The sequence below is a fragment of the Schistocerca cancellata genome, chromosome 3 (assembly GCF_023864275.1).
Source record: "Schistocerca cancellata isolate TAMUIC-IGC-003103 chromosome 3, iqSchCanc2.1, whole genome shotgun sequence".
In the NCBI taxonomy this organism is placed as follows: Eukaryota; Metazoa; Arthropoda; class Insecta; order Orthoptera; family Acrididae; genus Schistocerca; species Schistocerca cancellata.
Genome location: NC_064628.1, coordinates 418,886,259 through 418,911,716, shown reverse-complemented (window position 1 = coordinate 418,911,716; position 25,458 = coordinate 418,886,259). Strand labels below are relative to the sequence as shown.

Below are 25,458 nucleotides of genomic sequence, written 5' to 3'. Positions count from 1 at the left end.
ATGGAGTGTACTGAGTTGTTCAGTATGCGGTGTACGTGGCCCACTGACTAATTCCATTACACAGTCAACATCTGTATCAATTAATTTGGAGAGTTCCCCGCTAATACATAAAACAATACCTTGTCAACGAGGTGTTGAAGTTAACCACACTTGATTTTCACCAGGTCACTTGGATTAATATACGATTAATAGTATTCCTACGAGTTAGTACACATTATTTTAGGAAGCGTGTGAACACTGTTCTTGCTGAGAATATTCCATACGATATATGAATTCGTGATCTGTTTTCGAAAGTTCGCACAATTGCACCTTCGCACTCACGCTCGAATCATGAGACGTCATCTTCATCACAAGTCGCTGTACTCAGTGCTGTGTGTTGCGACACAATAAATGAAGCAAAGCGTCTCCATCTCGGATTGTTACCACATTCTCTGAAAGACGGCTGAAGAGGTAGACCGGAGAGCATCTTAATTTGATCTACCTACCTCCTCGCTGCTCTCTCCATCTGTCTTGTGCCCTTGATATTTCCTTCCATGATTATTTTCTCTAGATTTTATCCATCTCTTCCTACAATATGGTCAACGAACTGAAGAATTTTTTGGTTGCTAGGAGATAAAAGCCGCCTACATAACGAGTTGCGCAATAATGGACACATTAGTTCTTCTTTCGGTGCATCTGATGGGCAGCGCCAAAATTAAAATGCGAAAGTTAATTTCTAGCAATATTATCGTTTTTCTATCCTTCGTCTTATTTCTTTCATCTGCATATATGATGGTGACGGCGCAATTGTCAGACAATCATCGATTACCGTTTCTGCAAATTTAGTGAAAAGTATTTCACGAGAACGTCGCCTTTCTTTCTAAGATTCCCATTTAAGTTCGCCGTGTTTCTCTTTCAAATTTTGTTTGGGCTACACCGCCCTGTTACTATCGTAGAATCGCACCTCTGAATTCGTTTGGGTAACTGGAGTAATACCCCACAATTTATTGCCTTAGAGTCTCGCATGTGATTTTCCTTACAGATGCGCAGCACTGTCCCAGAATCATTACGACAAAAGTATCTTCTCTTCCTTTTTCCTTTTCCGGTTCGTCGTACGGTTTTCCGTCCGCCTTTCCCTGTGTAGCTTGCCAGTAACTTTTTATTTTTCCTGGCCGCCGTACCTTACGGGGGCTGCGAAGGTATAGTTGGATAGTGGGGCTGCCAGTTCAAGGCCTTCCAGCGTGCCTGATTGTCTTGTAATGGTTTAGGGGAAAGCTGGCCCCTCTACGCCTCTAGAGCCCTCCCTGCCCTATGTTGTGGGACACACTTCGTCTGTCTCCTCTGTCAAGGCCTGTCCGACTTGTGTGGCCCTGCTATATACCGTCGGCATAGCTATTGTGGGAAATTTTAACAAGAAGAGGTATACCAATACACACTGTACAGGTAATTCAAAGGATCTATGCTAATACAAGTTCCAAATAATTGGGGATGATGAAGAAACAACAAAGGTTATTAATTTAGGAGTTCTACTAGGATGCAGCCTCTCTCCACTGCTTTTTAATATATACACCGATGACATTATACGGTAATGGAGAATGAAACTGAATTACTATACATATAACTTCAACCAAAAAGTTTACATTATGACTTTGTTATTCGCAGATGACCAAGTGTTACTTTCGAATAATGAAGATGTACTGCAGCGAGCTGCCTACGAACTATACCAAACGTGCCAGACATATAATATGTCAATATCAATACAAAAAACAAAAGCCATGGCATTCTGTGGAAAAAATCCAGAAAGAACAAAACAATTATAGACAAAAATATTATAGAGCAAGTAGCTAGATTCAAATTTCTAGGAACCATGTTGTCGTACAGGGGAGACCTAGATCAAAAAGACAAAATTGAGAAATTTAACTACTTAAATGGCACTATCAGAAGAGCCCTCTAACTTAAAGTAGGAACAGAAACATATTTAAAATTTTATAAATTTATGTCATTACCAACATTACTATTTGGAAGTGAATCTTGGGTAATGAGAAAAAAAAGATAAAATAAGATTACAAGCCAATGAAACGAAATTCCTCAGGTACATAGCAGGATACACCAAGATAGACTAAAAGAAATACAGATATCAGGAAGGAATTAAATATTTTCTATATAAACAGTAAGGATGACGAATACCAATAAAAATGGATATCCCATCTCTTACGAATGGGCAAATCAAGATTACCACTACATTTTTGGTGATATCCTCCGCAAAGTGAAGGATGCATTGGAAGACCTGCAAAACGATGGAAGGACCAGATGTAGCGGCAACAGGCTGAGGGAAAGCCTAATGCATGACGGAAGAAGAAAAAGAAGATATCTTCTCTTCGCCTTCTATAGTACTGATTTGACGTCTTCATCGTACTGGTTCTTCGTATGAGTCCGAATTATGTAAACGACCTGTAGTGCTCCAAATATGCGCCACTAATTATATGATCGGATACTATCGGTTTCTCCTCTTTGCCACGAACCGTAGGTTATATTTTTCCACAGTTAACGAGAGATAGCATTCATTATAACAAGCATGAATATTGTCCAAGTCGTTCTGCGTTTCCTTACTATCACACATCTACATCTACATCATACCCTGCAAGCCACCTAACGCTGTGTGGCGAATACTTCCCGTATTGCCAGCTGATCCCCCTTCCCTGTTCCGTCCGCGAATGGCGCGTGTTTTACGTGGTTTTCTACCTAAGGTCGCTCTGGACAGACTCCTAGATTTTGTGGTAGGTGCTGTTTCCAGCAACTTGCTGTGACTAGAGTAGTTGTGCAAGAAGTGGATTTCTTTTCTTGTATATGCGCAATATGTTACATTTATTTCCGTTCAGTGTCAACTGTCGGAGCGTGCACCATTCATCAGTCCTCTGTAGGTGATTCTGCAAATCGATACTGCCTTCTGGCGTTGCTATTTTCTTATAAGCAACCCCATCATCTCCGAACAATCTTACGCAGCTTCCGACGCTTTCTAATAGATAATTTATGTACATTATAAAAGGCCTTATCACACCTGCTTGGGGTACACCGGCAATCGTTTTTACATTTGTCGATTTTGTTTCGGTAAATGTGACGTTTTGAGTTCTTTCTGCATGGAATCTCAAATATGGGCCGATACTCTCTAAGTTCGTATTTTTTTGGCTAAACAGCAGTGCGGGACGGTGTCAAATGCCTTTCTGAAATCAAGGAACACGACATCAACCTGACAGCCGTTGTCTACAACGTTATGGATCTCATGGAGGAACTGGGCGAGTTCAGTTTCGCAAGATCTCTATTTTCCGAGTATATGTTGATTTTTATAGAGGAGATTTTCGTCCTCCAAGAAAATAATTCTTGAGCGTAAAACTTGTTCCATAATTTTACATCAGACTGACGTCAATGGTATAGGTCTATGATTATGTGCATCTGTTCTACGATCCTTCTTGAAAACGGAAATGACCTGCGCTTCTTTACAGTCGACAGGTACTCTTCTTTGCTACAGCGATCTATGATAAACTGCTGCTAGAAGGGGAGCGAGGTCTTTCGCATAGCGTATGTAGAATCCTATAGGTATCTCATATGGTCCTGGTGCCCTTCCACTACTAAGCTACTGTAGTTGCTTCCTACTCCGCGATCGGTTACATCAGTTTCTGCCGTTTCGGCGTTCGTACGATGATTGAAAAGAGGGGTCGTGTTATGACCATACCCGCTGAAACAATTTCGGAACACTGAATTCAGTATTTCACCCTTCTCACAGTTATCTTCTTCCGCTTCGGTGCCATTACGGTCACTCAATGAGCGGAGGATTTTGAGCCAAAACCCTTATGGGTTTTTATTCAGACAAAGTCATTGAACTCTTCTCTCATTGCTCTCCTTACACACATTTTCGCTTCATTCACGTTCTGTATGTCAGCTAGATTTTGACTTCTCTTGAATCTAAGATGAAACTTCCTTTGTTTGCTTAGCAGTTTTCTACCATAGCTGTTAAACCACGGTGGGTCTTTCCCATCCCTTAAGACCTTTCTCGAACATTTTTGTCTAAGGCATGTTGAACAATAGTTTTGAATTTTTCCATTTGTACTCTACATGTTCGTTCTCAGCTCCTAATATTTGATGCTGTCCATTGAGATATTCTACGATATGTATCGTGTCACTCGTGCTAAGCAAAAATATTTTTGTACCTTTCTTAACATTCCCTGTAAAACTCGTAGTCATAGTTACTATTGGAGCATTATATCACTGGTACTTTCCTCTACGTTTATTGATTCGATAAGTTCGCGTCTGTTTGTTGCTAAAAGGTTTGAGGCGTTACCTTCATGAGTTGGTTCTCTAATTATCTGTTCGAAATAATTTTCGGACAAGACATTAAGAATGAAGCCACACGAATTCCTGTCTCTGGCACCAGATTTGATAGAATGATGCTCCCAATCTATATCTGGGAAGCTGAAGTCACCTCCACCTGCCCCCTTCACCACCACCACCACCTCCACCATCACCAACAGAACAGAATGATCAGGAAAACCACTAACGACATTCCGCAGGTTCTCACTAAAGCGCCCTACCGCTATAGGTCCTGACCCAGGTGGTCTATAAAAGCACCCAATTACCATCTTCGATCGATCTTTGATGCTACACTTCACCCAGATTAATTCATATTTGGAATCCGTAATAACTTCTCCAGTTTATCGAATTGTTTACTGCAACATATACGCCGCCGCCACCGGCGACCAAACTATCCTTACGATAAATATTTCAATCTGAACTTAAGATTTCATTTTTATTCACTTCTGACTTCAACCAACTTTCTGTTCCTGACACTATTTGGACACCATAACCTTCAATAAACGATACTACTTCTGCAACCTTGCCTTGGATATTCCTGCAGTTTACCTTTCCTATATTCGATGTGCGAGGACGACCATTCTCTGACGACAATGTGGCGATATAACTTCGATTACGGCAGGAATTCGTCTCTGATACTAAGGGGCGTTGACGAGTGCGGTGCTACTTGCCTTCACCAAGTCAGACAGTCGCCAAAAGAAACCGAGGATGGCATCAGAACCAAAGCGCCAGGCGTCATTTGTGCAGACAAGAGCCACGATTTGCAGCCGGTTGCACACAGGTACTCGATAACCACTGGCAGAGTCTCCTCTACGTCACGAACGAGACCCCTCGGCAAACATATTGAGTGCACATTGGCATTCTTTCCCACCCTGATTGCTGTTTCCTGAAGGGCTACATCACCCGCCTTACGTTGGAGCTCCCAGTGACTAGCATACCCATCCTTAGCATTTGTCAGGACTGGGTAGGAAAGTCGGCAGCTGATTCAACAGGAGAGGAATCCCGTGTTGTCAACTTTGGATGTTGCTAAGGTGTAAGGAGGCAGATCTGTGTCCGTTCGCCGGCCGCGGTGGCCGTGCGGTTCTAGGCGCTTCAGTCCGGAACCGCGAGACTGCTACGGTCGCAGGTTCGAATCCTGCCTCGGGCATGGATGTGTGTGATGTTCTTAGGTTAGTTAGGTTTAAGTAGTTCTAAGTTCTAGGGGACTGATGACCTCAGATGTTAAGTCCCATAGTGCTCAGAGCCATTTGAACCATTTTTTGTGTCCGTTCACTCTCTTGTCTTCCACCCAGTGACACGAGAATCCACCACTGTCCGGCAGTCAGTCTAGAGTGGAGATGAACCGGTCAGATGCTCCATATCAGAAGACGCAGCAACAATCTGATCACCAGGTAATTTCAATGGCACAATATGTGTGGCGGGTCTCATCAGCCTCCAGCCGTTTATGGACAGCATCCAATTCTTCTTGCGTCTGCTTACAATGAGCACAATCCCTAACCATAACCTACCGTATAAAAAACCAAGTAAGATCTCAGTAACACAAACAAAACAGTGGGGAATAACTGAGAAAGTACAAACAGATCTCTGCAAAAAGAAAAATTATCCGAGTGGCGCTACTGAGGTTGGAATGTACGCATGATGTTAACTAGGAGAATGAAAAAACACTAAAATCTGCTGTGCAGAGTTCTCACTACAGCGTCCGCAAGCCATTATAACAGAAATAAATTTCTCTACTGAAAATGAAGTATCAAAAGTTACTTTTTACTAAAAACACTACTTATTCAAAAACTACTGCAGTAAGTAATTACGCTAGCTCTAAAGCACTGATCTAAACTATACGCTGTGTACTAGCACGAGATTTAATCGGAGTCATGTGACGTGACCCTTCTGGCGGCGTTCTCCTCACACAAAGATATGCACTAAAATTTACGCAAAAATACTTAGATTATGTTTATAGACACCAATTCACACAGGACAATGCATAGATACAACTCATTTCCTCGCTGAAATACTTGAGAAACAGAAACTAAAGTAAATTACTATGTGTCAGGAAGTCTGGTACAGCTACGGGGCTAGTCTGCTCCGCAACTGCGGCTAACTCGATACTGTTCTGTAGACAACAGCATGTTTCGTGAACAATTGACAGCGGTGTTTGCCCTGTCTAATACAATGAGGTGACAAAAGTCATGGACAGTTCCTAATATCGTGTCGGGCCTCCTGTTGCCCGGCGCAGTGCAGTAAATAGACGAGGCATGGACTCAACAAGTCCAAAGCAGAAATATTGCCCAATGCTGTATCTATGACCGTCCATAATTACGAAATTGTTGCCGGTGCAGAATTTTGTTCATGCCCCATAAATATTCGATGAGACTCTTGTCAGGTGATCTGGGTGGCCAAACTATTCGCTCAAACTGCCAGACTGTTCTTCAAACCAATCGCGAACATTAATGGCCCAGTACATGGAGCAGTGTCATCCATAAAAATTCCATAGTTTTTTGGGAATATGAAGCCCATGAATGGCCAAAATGGTGTCCAACTAGCCAAACATGATCACTTCCAGATTTTATCATTAAATTTTCCACGAGAAAAAAAAAAAAAAAAAAAAAGAAATGTTCAAATGTGTGTGAAATCTTATGGGACTTAACTACTCAGGTCATCAGTCCCTAAGCTTACACACTACTTAACCTAAATTATCCTAAGGATGAACACACACACACACATGCCCGACGGAGGATTCGAACCTCCGCCGGGGCCAGCCCCACAGCCCATGACTGTAGCGCCTAATACCGCTCGGCTAATCCCGCACGGCTTCCACGAGACATTTCCGTCTCATTTTTATCTACTAAAATGATGGAAGCTGAGTAAATGAATTTTTGAAAATGTGCCACAGCCGGGCCTTGCTTATTAGGCAGGAATGCTGACTATTTCACAACCGCAGCACCACGGGAAGTTAATTATCGTTTCTGTGGTGTCACCGCCAGACACCACACTTGCTAGGTGGGAGCCTTTAAATCGGCCGCGGTCCGCTAGTATACGTCGGACCCGCGTGTCGCCACTGGCAGTGATTGCAGACCGAGCCCCGCCATGCGGCAGGTCTAGAGCGACTTCCTAGCACTCGGCCCAGTTGTACAGCCGACTTTGCTAGAGATAGAACTGACAAATTACGCTCTCATTTGCCGAGACGATAGTTAGCATAGCCTTCAGCTACGTCATTTGCTTCGACCTAGCAAGGCGCCATTACCAGTTTATATTGAGATTGTAATTATGTACCATCAAGAGCGATGTTCTCCAATTATGGATTAAAGTTAAGTATTCCAGAAGCTATGTACTATTTTGGCTACTATAATTCCTTGTCATTTTCCAGATCTCACGCCAGCCTGCGTGAGCTTAAACGCGTGCCTTTCGGCTTCCTCCAAACTCCGTGAATTGGCTCCTGCCAATTCACAACAGTTTCAGTTGCACCAAAGGTCCCAGTCCATTCCATGTAAACACAGTCGACACCATTATGAAGCGATTAGCAGCTTTTACAGTGTTTGTTTTTGGGTCCATTGCTTCGTGTGGCCTCGCCACACTCAAACCCTACCATCAGTACTTAACAACCTAAATCGCAACTCAACTGACTAGGCCACGGTTTTCAAAATGTGTGTGTGAATTCCTAAGGGACCAAACTGCTGAGGTCGTCGGTCCCTAGACTGACACACTACTTAAACTAACTTATGCTAAGAACAAGACACACACCCATGCCCGAGGGAAAACTCGAACCTCCGGCGAGAGAGGCCGCGCAATCCGCGATATGGCGCCTCAAACCGCGTGGCCACTCCGCGCGGCCCACGGTTTTCCAGTCGTCTTGGGTCCATCCGATATGGTAACGAGCCCAGGAGAGGCGCTGCAGGAGATGGCGTGCTGTTGGCCCATTAATGGATACGGTCGCCGTACCTCCCACACTGATTTCTGCGATTGCTTGTCTGTTAGCAGTAACAACTCTATGCTGACGCCGCTGCTCGCGGTCGTTACGTGAAGGCGACGGCCACTGCGTTGTCTGTAGTTCAAAAAATGGCTCTGAGCACTATGAGACTCAACTTCTGAGGTCATTAGTCCCCTAGAACTTAGAACTAGTTAAACTTAACTAACCCAAGGACATCACACACATCCATGCCCGAGGCAGGACTCGTACCTGCGATAGTAGCGGTCTCGCGGCTCCAGACTGCAGCGCCTAGAACCGCACGGCCACTTCGGCCGGCTGTTGCCCGTAGTGAGAGGTAACTCCTGCACACACTCTTGACACTGTGGATCTTGGAATATTGAATTCCCTAATGGCTTCCGAAATGGAATGTCCCATTCGTCTAGCACCAATTACCATTCCGCATTCAAAGTCTATTAATTCCCGTCGTGTGGCCCGTCGGGAATCCTTTCATATGAATGACCTGAGTACAAATGATAGCTCCGCCATGCACTGCCCTTTTATACCTTGTCTACGCGATACTACCGTCATCTGTATATGTGCATATCGGTATCCCACGACTTTTCTCACCTCACTGTAAATCGTTTAGATAGACTGAAAAGATTTAGAGGTACCACTAAGCTTCTTTGGAGCACGCGCGATGTTACTTTCATTCCTGTTCGATATCCGCCATTCAGTATAACGAACAGTGCTCTGTTCATCAAAAATTCGAGCGAATCACCTATCAGTAAACACAGTCTGCATGATCGTATAGTGGTTATCAGTCATCGCTGTGAGACAATACGGATATGTAGGAGAAAAAATAACGCTCAGCAATACGCCTATTTTAGACGGCCTTCTTGGCAAATGATTTCGTTTTTGTACATTGACCAGGAACTACGTCAATGAAGAGATACGAACATAAGTTGTTTCAGGCAGCAACGAGATGCCAAGTTCCGTGCTGATACCGTTGGTGTTCGTGTTGTGGAACACCCCGCGGGTGTGTCGTTGGCAGGGGCCTGGCAGTGAGGCGGGAGTGGCTGTTATACGGTGCCCTCCAGTACCCGCAGCGCCCCCTGTCGTCTGCGGTAAATTTAGCCTCGTCTGCCGCGGCAGATCCTAAAGAGCGTTTTATTGGGCCGCGCCCACTGACGTAACGGTGGCCTCGCGTCTTCCCACCACACGGAGTCTAGATAGCGCTTTCAATATTCCGTTAACTGCAGGTCGCCGGTGCAAATTACCTGCGTCGTTTTCGTGAGTATATGACAGCCATAAATTCTTCTTTCGGTTGTGCTCCACAGCTTTCGTAAAAGGTATTTTTGTGCACGACCTTAAAAATGCTAAAATCATTATTCTTCAGCTAGTTTTGACAATTTATGTCATTATCTGGCAGAGTATGAAGTACTAAATGGTGTATACACGACATTGACTGAACCAAAGCGTGAAGACTGAAGAATGTCTAGCAACCAGAACACACCATACCATTCTGAACGAAAAAATTCTTCGTAGTAAAAGTAAGTTCGGGCGCGCCCCAAGGGAGTATTACAAGCTCATTACTTTTCACAATGTATAGAGTCATTCTAAAAGGACTTTACCACTTCACTTACGTACAGAATTTTATTAAGGCGACTTAAATATGCAATTAAGGTGCTATGCTGTGGTAAAATTCTTGAAGTTTCATTCGCTTACTGTTTTATTAACAAACTGCATCGCCACGAAGGAAAGGAAATTGAAAGCCGTATGGTTAAGACACCATTTTGTGGCAAAAGTTCCATTCATTTATTATTGTAGTACCGAATTCCGCCACTAGAAACGACAGAAAGTTATAAATCAAAATGGAAGACTTCACAGGGCCTGAACGTGCTCGTTGCACGTTTTGGACGGAAGAAACAAACTAGGCAACGATTTCTTACCGAGTACCGCAAGGAACTTTCTAATAGAATTATGGTTCACGCGTGGCATCAGAATTTCGTTAAAACTGGTTGTAGCACTCGTCATAACAAATCTCCGGGTCGCCTACTAGTTTCTGAGGCTGTCATCGAGCGAGTGTGAGAGAGAGTTTTGTTCCCAGTTCAGAGTCAAATCAACGCATCGTGCGTCGCGAGAGCTTGGAGGTCAATTAACTGTCTGGGAAGTGTTACCAGAAAGACTGTATTTGAAGCCATACGGTATGACAGTCCAGAAGAGACGCCAGGTACGCTGAATAGAATCTGGCAAGAAACTGATTTCAGATGGGACGTTTGCTGTATGAACAACGGCAGTCACATTCAGCCAAAGTGGAAGTTAAAGTGAAAGTACATGTTGGGATGAAATTTTCAGTATTTTTCTACAATATGAGACCTCTACTACCTGCAGAGGCCTTCTCAATAAAATATGTATGTAAGAAAAGTTATAATGTTCTTTTAAAATCACACTGTACATAATTGACCTAGTAGAAAAGTCGGAAGTTCCATGAGATATTTCGCAGATGATGCTATTGTACAAAGAGAAGTCTCAGCCCTTGAAAATTGTAGCGAAATGCAAGTACACGTGCGGAGCATCGACGCTTGGTCCTAGGAGTGGCAGCTGACTTCGACTTAAGCAAATGTGCTACATTGCGAATAATTAGACAGAAAAGCCCTTTACTGTATACCTAAACGACTGCAGAATAGTCAATGGAAGCAGTTACTTTATAAAATATCTAGGAGTATGCGCACGGGGAGATTCGAAGTGTAATGACCACAGGTGGGTGTCACACTGAGATTCATTTGGAGCACCTTCAGGAAATATAGTTGACTAACAATGGAAATAACTTACAAAACACTCATTTGACCAATATTTGAAAATTGCTCGTCACCCTGGGATCTGTACAAGATAGAAGTGGTAGAGAAAATAGAGAACATCCAAAGAAGAGCAGCACTTTTCGTTACAAGTTCATTTAGTAGGTGCTAAACCGTCACGAAAATTCTCAGACAACTCCAGCGGCAGTCGCTGTATGACAGGCGTTGTGCATGACTGTATGGTTTACTGTTAAAATACCGAGAACATACGTTCCTAGAAGCATCACCCAGTATATTGCTTCATCCTACATATATCTCACGAAAAGACCATAAAGATAAAACTAGATAAATTCTAGCCCACACAGAGACTTACCAGCAATGGTTTTTCCCGCAAACAATACTCGACCCGAACAGGAAAAGGGAGAAGTGACAGCGCTACGCAAAACACCTGCGCCACACACTGCAAAGTGCTTTCCGGAATATAGCTATGGATGTAGTGAAGATTAAACTCTTAAAGTTTGATAAATGATGATATAAACTGTGAAAAGTCGCTGCTGGATAACAACGATTTTAACATCTTTGTAGTGGTATGCATAAAAATGTCTATTAAAGAAATATATCGTTGGTCCAGACGTAAAATGAAATATATGGAAAAATTCACAGAAAAATAAAATAGCAGAAAAGGCTACACAGAATTCTCCTGTAAGCAGGGATAACATACAACTTATCTACAAGAGGTACAGAAACCAATTTGTGTCGGTTAGAATCAGTGTACTTCAAAGGGCGGAAGTAGCTGCGATGGTTATAGTTGTGCCTATCTCCCATACTATTCAGACATGAAGTAATCAGTAAAGGAAACCAAGGTGAAATTTGGAAGCGGAATTAAATTTCAGGCAGACGAAAGAAAAACTTTAAGGATTTCCGATGACATTTAATTCCTCAGCGACGACAAAGAACATGTGAGATCAATTAAATGGAACAGAAAGTAGCATGAACAGGAAGTTATAAGATGTGGACCAATAAAAATAAAACAGCGGTAATTGTGTGCAGCAGAATTAAATCAGATGATGCTGAAGAATTCAGATTACTCAATACACATTGAAAGTAGTAGCTGAATTTTACTATTTGAACAGAAAAATGACTGACGATGGCGGAAGTAAAGAAGATATAAAACACAGAATAATGATAACAAGAAAACGTCTTCAGAAAAATAGGTATATGTTAAAACAACAAATACAAATTTTATCTTTTAAGGAGTATTTACTGAAAGTACCTAATTGAAGAGTAGCCGTATCCAAAAGTGAAACGTCAATGATAGTACAGACAGGAATAGAACAGAAGTTTCTGAAATGTGGTTAGACGGGTAGATCGGATAATTAGTGACGCGCTGCTGAATATAAATCTGTGGCACAACCATACTAAGCGGTGGCGCAGCTTGTTAGGGCACGCCCTAAAACGTGAAAGGACAGTTAATATGCCAATGGAAGGAAGTTTGTGTATACATGTGTTTTTGGATGGGGGGGGGGGGGGAGGTGAGGGGAGGATTAAAGTGGAGGACCAACAAGGTTTAACTACAGCAGACAGATTCAAATAGATGTAAACTGCATATGATGGGAGTAGCTGCATGAAATTTGTCTTCGTGTGGATGAACACAACAGAAATGTTCTGGATAAAATTAGAAAATGAGGAAGTGTGTGTGAGATGCGGTTGATTTTATTTCTGATACAAGGAATAAAATCATCTACAGACGCTAGTTCAATAAAACTGATCAAAATCACGGAAAAAGGATGTCTGAAGTTGTACAAGAAAATGTTTAGCGTACAGCAATGTCCATAATACGTAATTAGAAAAGCTCTGAATCCGATGTATACGTTTAAAGAAAAAACTAAAACAGTATAATCTTGTCGTCAATAACAAATTGGTTAGCAGGGCACAATGTTGCCCCTAGCTTTATCTGTAAAGGTCCATCTTGATCATATAAGTTATGCAATTAATAATTACCTGTTTCGGCCATTGTTATCTTCAGGTCTGTTACAAATAGAAAAACAGTGGTGTGACAAACAGAGATCAATAAGTTAAAGTTAAATCTACAATAGGCCTAGAAGTATATGGGAATAACTAACAAAACATAGTAACATAATTAACAGCCATGCATGCCAGCCACACATACCATATAAATATTCTGATATAAGTATCTACGTCATTATCTATACAAGGTGATTCAGTTGCCCTTTAGGCTCTCGTTTTATGCAACATGCAATTAGCCTTCATAAACCACGCGAAAACAATCAGTCCTACAGAAAAGAATGAGCAGTACCTTCTTGTAGGAAATTCAATGTAGTTAAATTTTGTACTGGAATATGTTTTCACTGGAGGCCACAGTTTTCGAATTATTCAAGAAAACCGTACGGAAGTCACCTTAAAAAATGCGTACACCCCACACTCAGCTCTCAGCAGTCAGGATTTATAGTACGTTGTGCGTGGCACAACCTCCTACCACTGCGTAAGAATTTCCGACTACACGAACTATCCTCGATATTCCATCTTTTTTGTGTCACTGTTGATTGGCCTGTTACGACTCCAGCATAGTCGACTACTTAGTTAACAATATTAATGTAAACGTGCCCTTGAGGGCAATGAAAGAAACAGCCTTTTGTAAACGTTACGCTAATACTAACTACGTTGACATTTCGATCCAAATTTAACTAACACTTACTAACACAGTAGTTTTGTAGCCAGATGGGCTGACGAACACAACGATGTGATTGTTTATTTTATGCTGTTAAAATTCACAAAACTGTTACGTAAAATTTACGCACATGTTAGTTTTACAATCGTAAATGTTCGACTAAGCCGATCGCGTAATAAGGCCAGTCAATGAAGACAAAAACAAGTCGAACGCGAGAAATAATGCATGCAGTTCCAAATATTGGTACAGTGGTAGGAGGCAGTGCAGTGTACAACATGCTAGAAATCCTGTGGCAGTGGGGGTGCATTTGACTGTAGCTTTTGTACATTCTCCTTGAATATCTCGAGACCTACTGCCTCTAGCAAAAACTTATACCAGTATAAAATTTAACTACTGTAAATGTCCTACAAGGAGGTCCTGTTCATTTTTTCTGTAGGAATAATACTTTGCGCGTAGCGCGAGAGAATGAAGATCTTACTCGTGATTTATGTTGATGAAACACTGCGGGTTGCATAAAGCGACAGCGGTAGGGGCGACTGAATCACTCTTTATATATCTACAGGTAGGTACATAGTGCCGGTGGTGCCTGTATCTGTACAAATAACTGAGACCAGTAGCGTGCGCTAATGCTAGGGGACATGAATAAGCAGTATGGTAAATTCAAGGTAGTATGTCTTGTCATTTCATACGGCAAATGAGAGTCTGAAAATAAAAAGAAAGTGATATGCATCATATGGGAATAAAATCCATACTTAAAAACCGCATAAAACTTGTAAAGAATAATAACGGATAGCTCCTAGCCTTGCAAAGCAAATAACACATAATTGTGTAAAATTTACAACTAAAAGTAACATATGTCTATTAACAGAAACTCATAGCTGCTACACGCTTGATAGCAATGTTGGATGTTCTGTATGAGGGGATTCTAAAAATTGTTGGGAGTCGACCACATCCTAAGAAAGAACTGTCTTCGGGTCTGATAGTGTCCGCGCGATGTGATCCAGTGTTTAAGCCACTGGACTCGTGTTCGGAAAGAGTCAGGATTAAAATCCTGTCAAGGGATTCATACTTAATTTTTCCTTATTTCCTAAACCACCTAAGCCGAATGCCAGGATGGTTCCTCATTTCATCGTCCTTATTTAACTAAGATCTGGCTCCGTCTCTAATGATGTCAGTGTCGACGAGTCTTTAGATTTCAGCTTTCCTTTCCACCCTTCAATGCTTTCACTGCAACGAGACTAAGTGGAAAGTGGCGTTAGTCAACGTAGTAACTGTGAGGTACTGTAAATAGTGTGTGCGAGATAGCAGGATATATTTGAATCCCGCAAAAGATCTACTCCCACTGACTGAGTGCTGCGGGAAGAATATACAAAAACCATTGCGGATTTAGTAGATCGTGAAGTGTCAGTATTCGAACCGTTCTCATAGTTAAGCGCAAGTATTATGCTTACGTGTGTCATTTTTGGGAACATTTCTGACCGTGATCGTTCTACACACTGATAAACCAAAACATTATGAGCACTGCGCACCGCGACGTCGGATGCCACTGGTTGACACTGTGGGCACGTGACGCAGTAACAAAATTATGTACGCGAAGCAGACACAGGAGGGGGATCACCCGAGCGAAGATATGGGCTGCAAATGGGGAGATCCATTGAGATAAGCGACATTGACGAAGGGCAGTTTATTATTACGCAAAGTCTGTCAACGAGTATCTCGGAAACAGCGAAACTGGTCTAATGTTCACGTGCTACTTGTCGTGAGCATTGCGGAAAGAGGCAGAAGGACAGTGAGACTACCATTGGGCACTAACTGGTTGGACGTCCACGACTCTTCACAGAATTTGTGGGATTCAGAGGCTTGTCTGCTCGGCAAAGTGGGAGAGATGGTGATCTGTGGCATATCTGCTGAAAGTGAACAACGCTGGTGCAGGTCCAAGTGTTTCGGAGCACACCGTTCATCGTAACTTGTTCAAAATGCATCTCCGCAGCATACCACACCTATGTGTTCACATGTTACCCAACGACATCGTCAGCTAAGATTGCAGTGTGCACGGGATGATCGGTATTCGACCATCGATCAATCGGAACTTGTCAGCTCTTCGGATGAATCACATTTTTTCTACACTAGGTCGATGGTCATCTCCACAAACGCCGTCATCGACGTGAACGGCGGTTCTAAACGTGCAGCGCGCCACTGACGCAGGCTGGTGGGAGCAGTATTACGCTGTGGGAGACATTCTCTTGCGCTTGCGTGGGACCTGTGGCAGTTATCGAAGACACGCTGGCAGCTGCGAACCACCTACATCCTTTCATGCTCGATGTCTCCTGCGACAGCGATGCCATCTTTAAGCAATATAATTGTCCGTGTCTCGGAGCCAGAACCGTGCTACGGTGGCTTGAGGGGCATTATGGTGAACTCTCGGCGACCAAAGTTGCCTCATTTAAATGCTGTGGAACCCATCTGGGTCGATTCCAGGGGCCATCACCGCGCATGGAGATCAGCGGCTCTTTATTTTGGCGAATTACATGACCTTTGTGTAGATATCTGATGCCACATGTCTTCACAAACCTACCAAAAAACTAGCAGATCCCTGATACGCAGAATAAGTCGTGTATTTCGTTCCAAAGACGGGCAAACAAGCTATTAAATATATAGTCATAATGTTTCGGGTCATCAGGGTAACTGCACTGTGTATTGGTTACTATTCGTCCCTGGAACTATGGTGGTGTTATCCATCATGTCCTTGAGTTGCTATTTTACGGCAACAGGTTTCTATGAAAGTCAAAGAGCTGCAAGCACGTGAATGTTCACCGTCGTGCAATCTTATTCAGAAACCCTACTCAACGGAGAACATCCATGTGATGCGGGATGGTCTTATTAAGGAGGTTCTCGACCATTCTGTAGGACTCTATTGCTGAAACACCGCGGTACTTGTACTGATCATCTGATTCTCATTTTTAGGTAATAATATCGACTAGCAGAATTTGTTATTTGTATGACAATTATTGTCCTCACAGACGATGGTGTATATATGATATGGTGTATAAGTAAATTGGCGAAAGCACGGATTCTTACAAAGAATTTGCTTAGCCTCCACTGCTTCGCTCGCATTTCCATAGCAATACATCAAAAACAATTTTATAAACACATGTTAGGTCTACTACTAAAAAATTAATGCATTAAAGAGCAATTTCTTTTTATATGCAATTCTTGCAAAGCCAATTTCTGGTGGTGACTGATAAATAGCTATTCTTGATTTAGTACACAAATTTCAACACCTTTTAAACTTTTCACGCTAATTAGCGCTATAGAAGCATCGTCATATCTGAATGTACTGCTGACCAAAAAACGATTCCAGTAGCTGGAGTTGGAGGTTTTTGTTACCTACCTTTTGAGTCCTTGTGGCGATAATTCCATACAGTCTTTAATCCCATGACACATTTCCCTTACCAATTTTCATAGATTTAGCTTTAAAATTTTGTATTATAACGATAACTTTTATAAAAATTTTCATCCCCTACTTCACCCCCTTAGGGTTGAATTCCAATAGACACCGAAACATTTTTTTTAACGTACTAGCTTTCGCCCACTGTTTCACGCCCTTAGGAGATGCACTTCCACAGATGCTGAAACACATATCCTTTTTTTTATTTCTGACCAAAAGCCCAAATACCAGTTTTAGTATTTCTATCTTCAAAGTCGCCTTACTAATGAATATTTTCAAAAAACTGTTGTCCCCTATTTCATCCCTCTTAGAGATGGAATTTCGAAAATTCCATTCTTAAACGATGCCTAAATTACAAGATCAACACCCTCGCCAAATTTCTGTCCTTAGCGGTTTGGGCTGGGCGATGAGTCAGTCATAACATCCCTTTTATACTGTAGAGAATTCACGAGACAAGTGGGCTCAGAAGATTCAATATAATTATAAGAAATGCTTCGTCGCTGGAGAATGACAGCAGTATACCCGAAACTGGCACTGGACATGGACGTTCTAGTACGAATATTTCAGAAATTTGTATACAGCTGCCGCTACCGGCGCTTCGGGAGGTGCAGAGATGGCTCACCGTTGTGACACTGCTGTTCATGTTGACTGCATCGCCTATGTACAGTGTCTTAGTCGCAATAAAAGTGCCGAGAACACATGGCTCACACAACTGTAATCTTGCAATGTGTAACGCCACGTCTTTCTGTCTGAAGCATGAGTTGAATGTGGTATTACGCAGGACGGATTTATACCTGGAAACATGGCTCTCTGCATCACGCCACATCTTTTATGCGCAATACAAGACTACTGTCAGTTTTCCTCGTTACTTGTCCACTTTACTCTCGAGTTGTTTCTTAGTAGCGTGTCCTACATGCGTGCATCGCACAAGACGGGCTTCCTTCAGCAGAAACCGGATTGCGACTAAGGTCCAACAATCTTGTAAGGAAACTGGGTCAAGAACAGCACCTTTCCTATGTTCTGAGTGGTAGCTCTTTGTAAACACTATGATGGATGCTGTTGGAGTAGGGTTACTACACCCGTCTGCTCTACTGCCTCACAGAGAAACTGCTTCCCCTGAGAGTAATAGGTGTAGCAACATGAATTGGTAAGTGGGCAAACACGCGACCACGGAATTCCTTTAGGGAACAAGGAAGGTTACATTTTAATATATTGTGAATGTTATTTGCAATACAGCTGAAATGTTGGCTTAAGTGTATAAGGTCAGAGTCTTTTTCAAGAGATTACATATCCACAGGCTTGAAGTCATCACCATCACTATCACTGTCACCATCACCATCACCATCACCATCACCATCACCATCACCATCAACTTTAACGCCATAACCACGCCCTCACCACCACCACCACCACCACCATCACAATCACTACCATCATCATTATCACTGTCAGCACTTACGCCATCATCATCGCAATCGCCATCAACAACAACACAAACACTATCATTTACACCCGTCACTGGCGTTAATGGCAAGGGGGGGGGGGGGCGTACTGGGGTGGGGGTGTAAGTGGGGTAAAAGTACCCCAGACCGAAATCCCTGCAGAGGCAAGCTGGCCCGGTGCCTTACTAAATAGAAATCAAAACCAGGTTTCAAAATCTGCGGCTAAAGCATGTAAATGTATAACTAGTGCTTACATTACTGCAAACACTCTGAAGCAAAAAGTATTGTTATTACATATGTGAAAGTGTTGTAATATTTATGAACTATTTTGATTCTTATATTGAGACCAGATTTTAATGCAACTATAACTGTCAGTTTAATCCCCACAGATGGAAAGTCTTAAAAGAAAATATCGAATCGTTCTTTCACGGTCTATGGGTAACAAAATGTCCTGCACAGACAGGTGCCGTGCGTCCTTTTGCTAAGCAGTTGAGAGGATTACAAAACACGACTGAACGAGGCTTTCTGTTTTAACTTAACTGCGAAGGCACTACTGAACTAAAGGGCATTCAGAATTGTTTGAAGTCATTTCACTACGCCTTGATGGCTTCAAGTGGTGCAATGTATTAGTTGCAATAAACATACGTAACGTTGTGTTTCATACAACGAAATCCGCAGTAGATCTTCAGAATGCCAATATTGACAGTCGAATGGAAGAATTAAATAAATTAAGAAAGTGATGGGATACTATTTACGTAGAAAGCTGGAAGGTATGGCACAATACTGGAATATCACCTGATTTCAATGTTACTATCTGCGGCACAAGGAAACAGAAAGATAAAACAAAATGCTTTGTAGATGAAACAGCAGAAGATGATTCAAAGCTGAAGTCAGATAAAAGTTTTAAACTAAATATTTTCAATGTTATTGGAAACTTAAGTATAGGGTATGCAACCGTAGACAGCATGATGGGATCATTTGATTTCTTTTGGAACTATGTAAGCCTAAACGTTTCTACATTATCAGAGTGCGTAGAAAACATGGCATCTTTGTACAGCGTACAAGTTAATAAGTGGGATTTGAAAGAAGAAGTTTTGCAGTTAAAAAGACGCATGCAGCTACTTTAGGGTCTGAACACTTCCCTCTCTGCTCCTTCTCCATGCTCTCCATAAGTGCAATTTTAACAATGTAGTTTATTTCCAAATATAGTGGTAGCTTTACATATTTTCTGCATTTGCCTGTTACTGTTGCCCAAACAGAGCTGACATTCAGCTTTCTTGCAGGAGTTAAGAATTTGAGAACTATAATAAGGCAACAACGACTTATTGGTTTATCTCTGATCGCAATAGGGTGTTAGCTCACTCATTAGATTATAAAGGGGTTACAAGAGAGTTCGCATCTAAAAAAAGCTAGGAAGAAAGTATAATTTTGTAAAATGTAGAATTTATGTAAACTACGAGCATAAAAAATGTTTCTAGAAAAAGGTGTCATTTGATTTTTTTATTAACATTTTCTGACCTTATCCAAAATAACGAAGTTTAAATTTGAAAAAATTGGGGGAGGAGCCCAAGGAAGCTTACCTGTGCCCCGAAAATCCTAGAGCCGGCCCCGTTTACACCATCATGGTCATTGTCGTCGTTGTCGTCATCATCATCATCATCATCATCATCATCATCATAATAGTCGTCGTCGTCGACATCACCATCATTGGTATCACCACCACCGTCACCACCAACAGCACCTCCATTACCTTCATAAAAATTAACAACACCTTCATTATCATCAACACCATTATCATCAACTCCAATTTCTCGAATCCAGAGCACAGCCATTCGCCATCCCTTCTTGTTGCAGATCTGTTGCTCATGGAATTCTTCCACGCTCAGGCTTCATCTTTCCACTTTTCCTGGTCTTATTTACACAATTTTTATTTTTACATCTATCAGGAAAGATGTCCGCAAGCTATAAGCCAGGATGTGATGCAACAACCGCTATAGACCTCAAAGAATTTAGGAATTCATGGGAAGGGGATTACAACCCTATACTCCCTTTTGTATGTGTCAATATCTGAGTCAGTGCCCTACTTCGATCGACGTTCCTTCGTAGCGACGAGTTATAAAAATATTCTTAATGGGCTGCTTTAACGAGCAGCACAGTACAGTGGTTTTGACTAACGGAGGACAGTGATGGCCGACTGAACACGTACAATTGCGCAATATTTCAGCGAAATATTATCTGAAAGAGAGTAGTAGGGACACAACGGCATCGATGTTGACATCTGTGGACTTACTCTGGGAATTATTGTGAAGTGTCTGCCAGAAGGTATTTCCCATTATGCCGCATTTAAGTGTTTCTACCCATTACGTCTGTGTGTGCAACGCGGTATGAATGAGTGCTTAAATGCCTCTACGCGTGCTGTGATTAGCGTAATCATGTCTTCGCGGTCGCCGCGCGGTCCAAGGCATCTTATCACTGTCCGAGAGGCTCCTCCCGTCGGAGGTTCGAGTCCTCCCTCGGGCATGAGTGTGTGAGTTGTCCTTAGCGTAAGTTAGTTTAAGTTAGATTAAGTAGGGCGTAAGTTAGGGACCGATGACCTCAGCAGTTTGGTCCCATAAGACCTTACCAAAAATTTCCAAAATTTCTTCGCGGATACTGCGGGAGCTTTACGTAGGCGGTCGTAGTGTCCCCATACTCTTTAAAACTGGTTCTTGAAACTTTGTAAGTGGGCCTTTGCGGGATAGTTTCCTTACTGGGAGAATAAATCTTTGGAAAATTATTTAGTTGTAAGCAAAATATGCAGTGCATGAACGATGCAGTTACTGTTGTACTCTAACGCAGATCACAAAATTTAGTATTATTTGGTTAACTTTCTCCAGCTTTAGTATTTTACTTTTTCCAACGCTTTCTCTAAGTCCACTCGATGTATGAGGCGCTGGTGATTATTGTACATCGTCATTATTTGAAAGCACTGACCGAGAAGAAGTATTGCATCGACTTCCTTGCACAAGCTGACAAAGTATGAAATCGAACTTCATAGAAAAGTACTGCAAATTTTCGACTTTGTATGTGTATAATAGTGAAATGACCTTACAGTATAAGCTACCGGCCGTTTTGGTTCCAAATCATGTGTACACAATCCTGTAACACAGACCTGACATATTAAAACTCATAAACCAGATTAGCGTGTGTATCCCTGAAGCATTCTGCAGATGACTATAGACCATTTACAAGAAAATTAACTTATTATTCAATAATAATAATAATAAATTACTCAGGGCAATTACTCACATCTCTTTTCACTAATGAAGCACAAGAAAAAGTGAACATCAAAAGAAGACCTCGATTCCCTACATTTCTTTTTAAAAAATGAACAACATTTTCACAATACGCAATCTGTAACATTACATTGAAGATTTACGACATACATTCATGCAGCATGATCATTTCATCACAACATAGACGATAAATAAAATTTATTACATGTTTGTAGTTACGAGATTCGTTTCACGTCTTTCTTGCAGCGTTTGTCAGTTGAGAGTTTTCAGCATCTCCTTAATACTCTCATAATCGCCACACCAATCTCTGACCACTCGTGCTGCTCATGTTAGTATTCATTCAATATCTCGTGTTAGTCCTATTTGCTATGAGACTCGTGCCTTTCAGCAGTGTTCTAGAAGAGGTCCCATGTATGTTTTGTACAGGGAAAGAAGTGGCGGGCACCCTGAATAACATAGGACACAACGGACCATTCAGCTTGAAAACGACCGTTTCGACAACGGAGGTCAAAATGTTCATTTTGTCTAATTATCTTGAGAGGAATTCTGACAGAGCCTAGCTCTTCCATAGCAAAGAGATGACGAGACGAGACCTTAAAGGAACTTCATTGAGTTACTGTTTATGTATATGATCTCGTATGTTTTCGTAATTTGTATGTGGTAGCATGTTTGTACGAAATACCAGGAACTTAGCCAATTTTATTCAAGTAGGACGTGGGAGAGTTGCCATTCAGATTTGTGAACTGAGTGACACTTATGACTTGAAGGTGCGATTGTGTTAGTAACCACAGTTTTATGTACTCCAGATGGCTCTATGACTGTAAAAATCAAAACCAATACAATAATATAAATATAGTCGATGAGGATTGCGAATAAAAACTACAGAGCAGACGGGAGGAAGTTTCACAAATAAATTTTCAGTTATTTTTCTTATTTTTAAAAGCTAACTATTTTAAATTCCACAGTGATTTCAGATTATGGAAAGAACTAGAGCATCGTTACTGTTTCTAGGTCACAAGTTCTCTCAACGCAGGAAAACATTAACGTAAACTGCTACGAACTTTCAAATGAATCCTGACAACAGAGCTACGCCATCTCTGCTTTTCTGGTCACTGTTTTATCCGTGTCCCCTAGAGCAGAGTCACGGGAGTCAGATAAAAATGATTGTCAGAAGTGGGATTCGAACCCACGCCCACAGAAGTGGACTGCGACCTGAACGCAGCGCCTTAGACCGCTCGGCCATCCTGACACCTATGCATAGATAACTTCTAGAAAGTTTCTCTCGTATTCCACTTTCGAGCTGTGACAGGCGAGAAAATCAGCTGCGACGGCAGAGCGAGTGCCGAGGTCAGCGTACGTGCGGTGTGGCAGGCAGAGCGAGCACTCAGTCGTGCTGTGGTCGTTGCGCTGCGCTGTGGCGTTGCGCAACGATGGGCGGAAATACTCAAGACAAGCAGTGCAGCCAGGCGGTGTGGGACGAGTCTGGGCTAAACTGCTATTTACGGGAAAGGTGTAGAATCGGACCTCTTGAAAAGCTACATTTCCACTTCAAATACGTATTCCTACTTCAGTTATTAAACTCGCTGCTTTGTAATGGACTCTGGCGGTTTATCGTCATAGATGCAAATTTCTGTTGTCTTCAGTTCAGCAGGGAAAGAATGAATAAATGACGTACAGGACTGCAAACAAAGGTCCGTGTACAAAACTGAAACTGAATGAGGCAAATGTGCTGGAATTGGGAAGCGGTTTTAAGCAATTCTGAGCAAACATACAGTTGTCTACAGGCAACAAGGGCTAGTCTGTTACACATGATTACTAAGCCGAATGAGAATCTATTCTGTTATTAATTGCTATTACTATTACCATTTCTACTAGTACAACTAATACTGGTACTACTACTACTACTACTATTATTATTATTACTATTATTAATATTAACGTTGCTTAGGAGAAAATTTTAGTTCTGCTTACAATGAAATTACAAAAAGGTTATCAGTAGGAGGTAAAGACTTTGGGCAAGAAATTATCATTTAAAATTGTTCTATATGCTCTGCCTTTAAACACACGTGGGATCGCATTGTAGGACTTCCTGAGGCGCGGAGGAAAAGTCAAGTGGTTCACTGCAGGATAATTTCCAAATTTTACAAAATGGTTCAAATGGCTCTGAGCATTATGGGACTTAACGTCTATGGTTATCAGTCCCCTAGAACTTAGAACTACTTAAACCCAACTAACCCAAGGACATCACACACATCCACGTCCGAGGCAGGATTCGAACCTGCGACGGTAGCGGTCACGCGGTTCCAGACTGAAGCGCCCAGAACCACACGGCCACACCGGCCGGCCAAATTTTACAGCTAACTTTCGGAGGCGAAAGTAGCACGAAAACTAAGTGTCTTGGAAATGGCAAGGAAGTCTAATAATTAGAATCTGTATTTAACACAGAATACTTTTCAGTATACAGTACACAGTATCCGAGATTTACGGCAACTTACTGGGTTAACAGACATTTGCGATACCGCCTTCTTTTCCGTAGGGATTATTTCGATTTTCTGCTGCAAACTGTGAGATTCATATTTCTCACACAATTACGCAATACACTGGTGCAGTTACGAAATTCTGTATCTTTCCAAATGTGTCCATAACGTAATAATAATTTTCTCACATGATTCCTTAAGATAATGATGTGCTATGAAAATTTGTTACCCTACAAATTTTACTGTGTATAGACGTAGATTCAAAATAGAATGTATACCTATGCAAGATGTACTCTGCTTTTTATTTTTTGTTATATAAATCATAACAAATATCACGTGGATCGAGTATTCTTCTACATGTAATTTGTTTAATGTTCTGTGTAAGTGTAGTGATCAGTAAAGAGGAACACACCTAACTTTTTCATAAATACCTTTATATTCGTAAAAAAGCTAAATATTTATTGTCTTATACGTGTAGTATATTTCATAATTTCCAAAGTTGTATTTCATAATTATTTTAAACAATCTATGTTACATTTTTTCTTTATATTATTTGTAAACATCAAGAGTTGCAGTTCCGTTTCATCTGTTCACTTACTGAATAACAGGCAGTTAATGTAATTATTTATTTGAACATTTACCGTTTCTGCAACGTACCAGAAGCTCCTGTTCTTATACGTAAAGATGAGATTCGCACCGAACGCGAGCACTTCAGATAAGACACTTCACTTGCTTACTTAAGTGAAGACACTTCTTGTCAGATCTTTTTCTGACTTCTAATATAGTGCGCAGCTACTCTTTGTTTGGTGTCTATGAAAATGTCGTCTGTGCAGAAACTCTTATCAGTACTTTAAGACGAGTTTTTATTACCATAATAAATCAGTATGTAAAATACATCTTGTGCAGTGAGAGTGTGAAAACGCGTTTACACTTGAATTTATAACAACCTGTACCTCTAGAGAGAATACGATGAGCCTTGGTTTTGGGAATGCAGCAATGATGAGTATCATTTTTACCCACGTTATCATTCATCTCCGAACTTAATTTTGTCCCTTTTCATATGAACTGCGTGTGTACTGAAACA

The 25,458-nt window shown here is 41.6% G+C and overlaps 1 non-coding gene across 1 annotated transcript; it reads right to left on the bottom strand.

The window, feature by feature from the left end:
* Positions 1-23,062: 23,062 nt before the first annotated feature.
* On the bottom strand, positions 23,063-23,146 carry Trnal-cag (transfer RNA leucine (anticodon CAG)). The gene has a single exon. It is a non-coding gene; the product is annotated as a tRNA-Leu (tRNA).
* Positions 23,147-25,458: the final 2,312 nt, after the last annotated feature.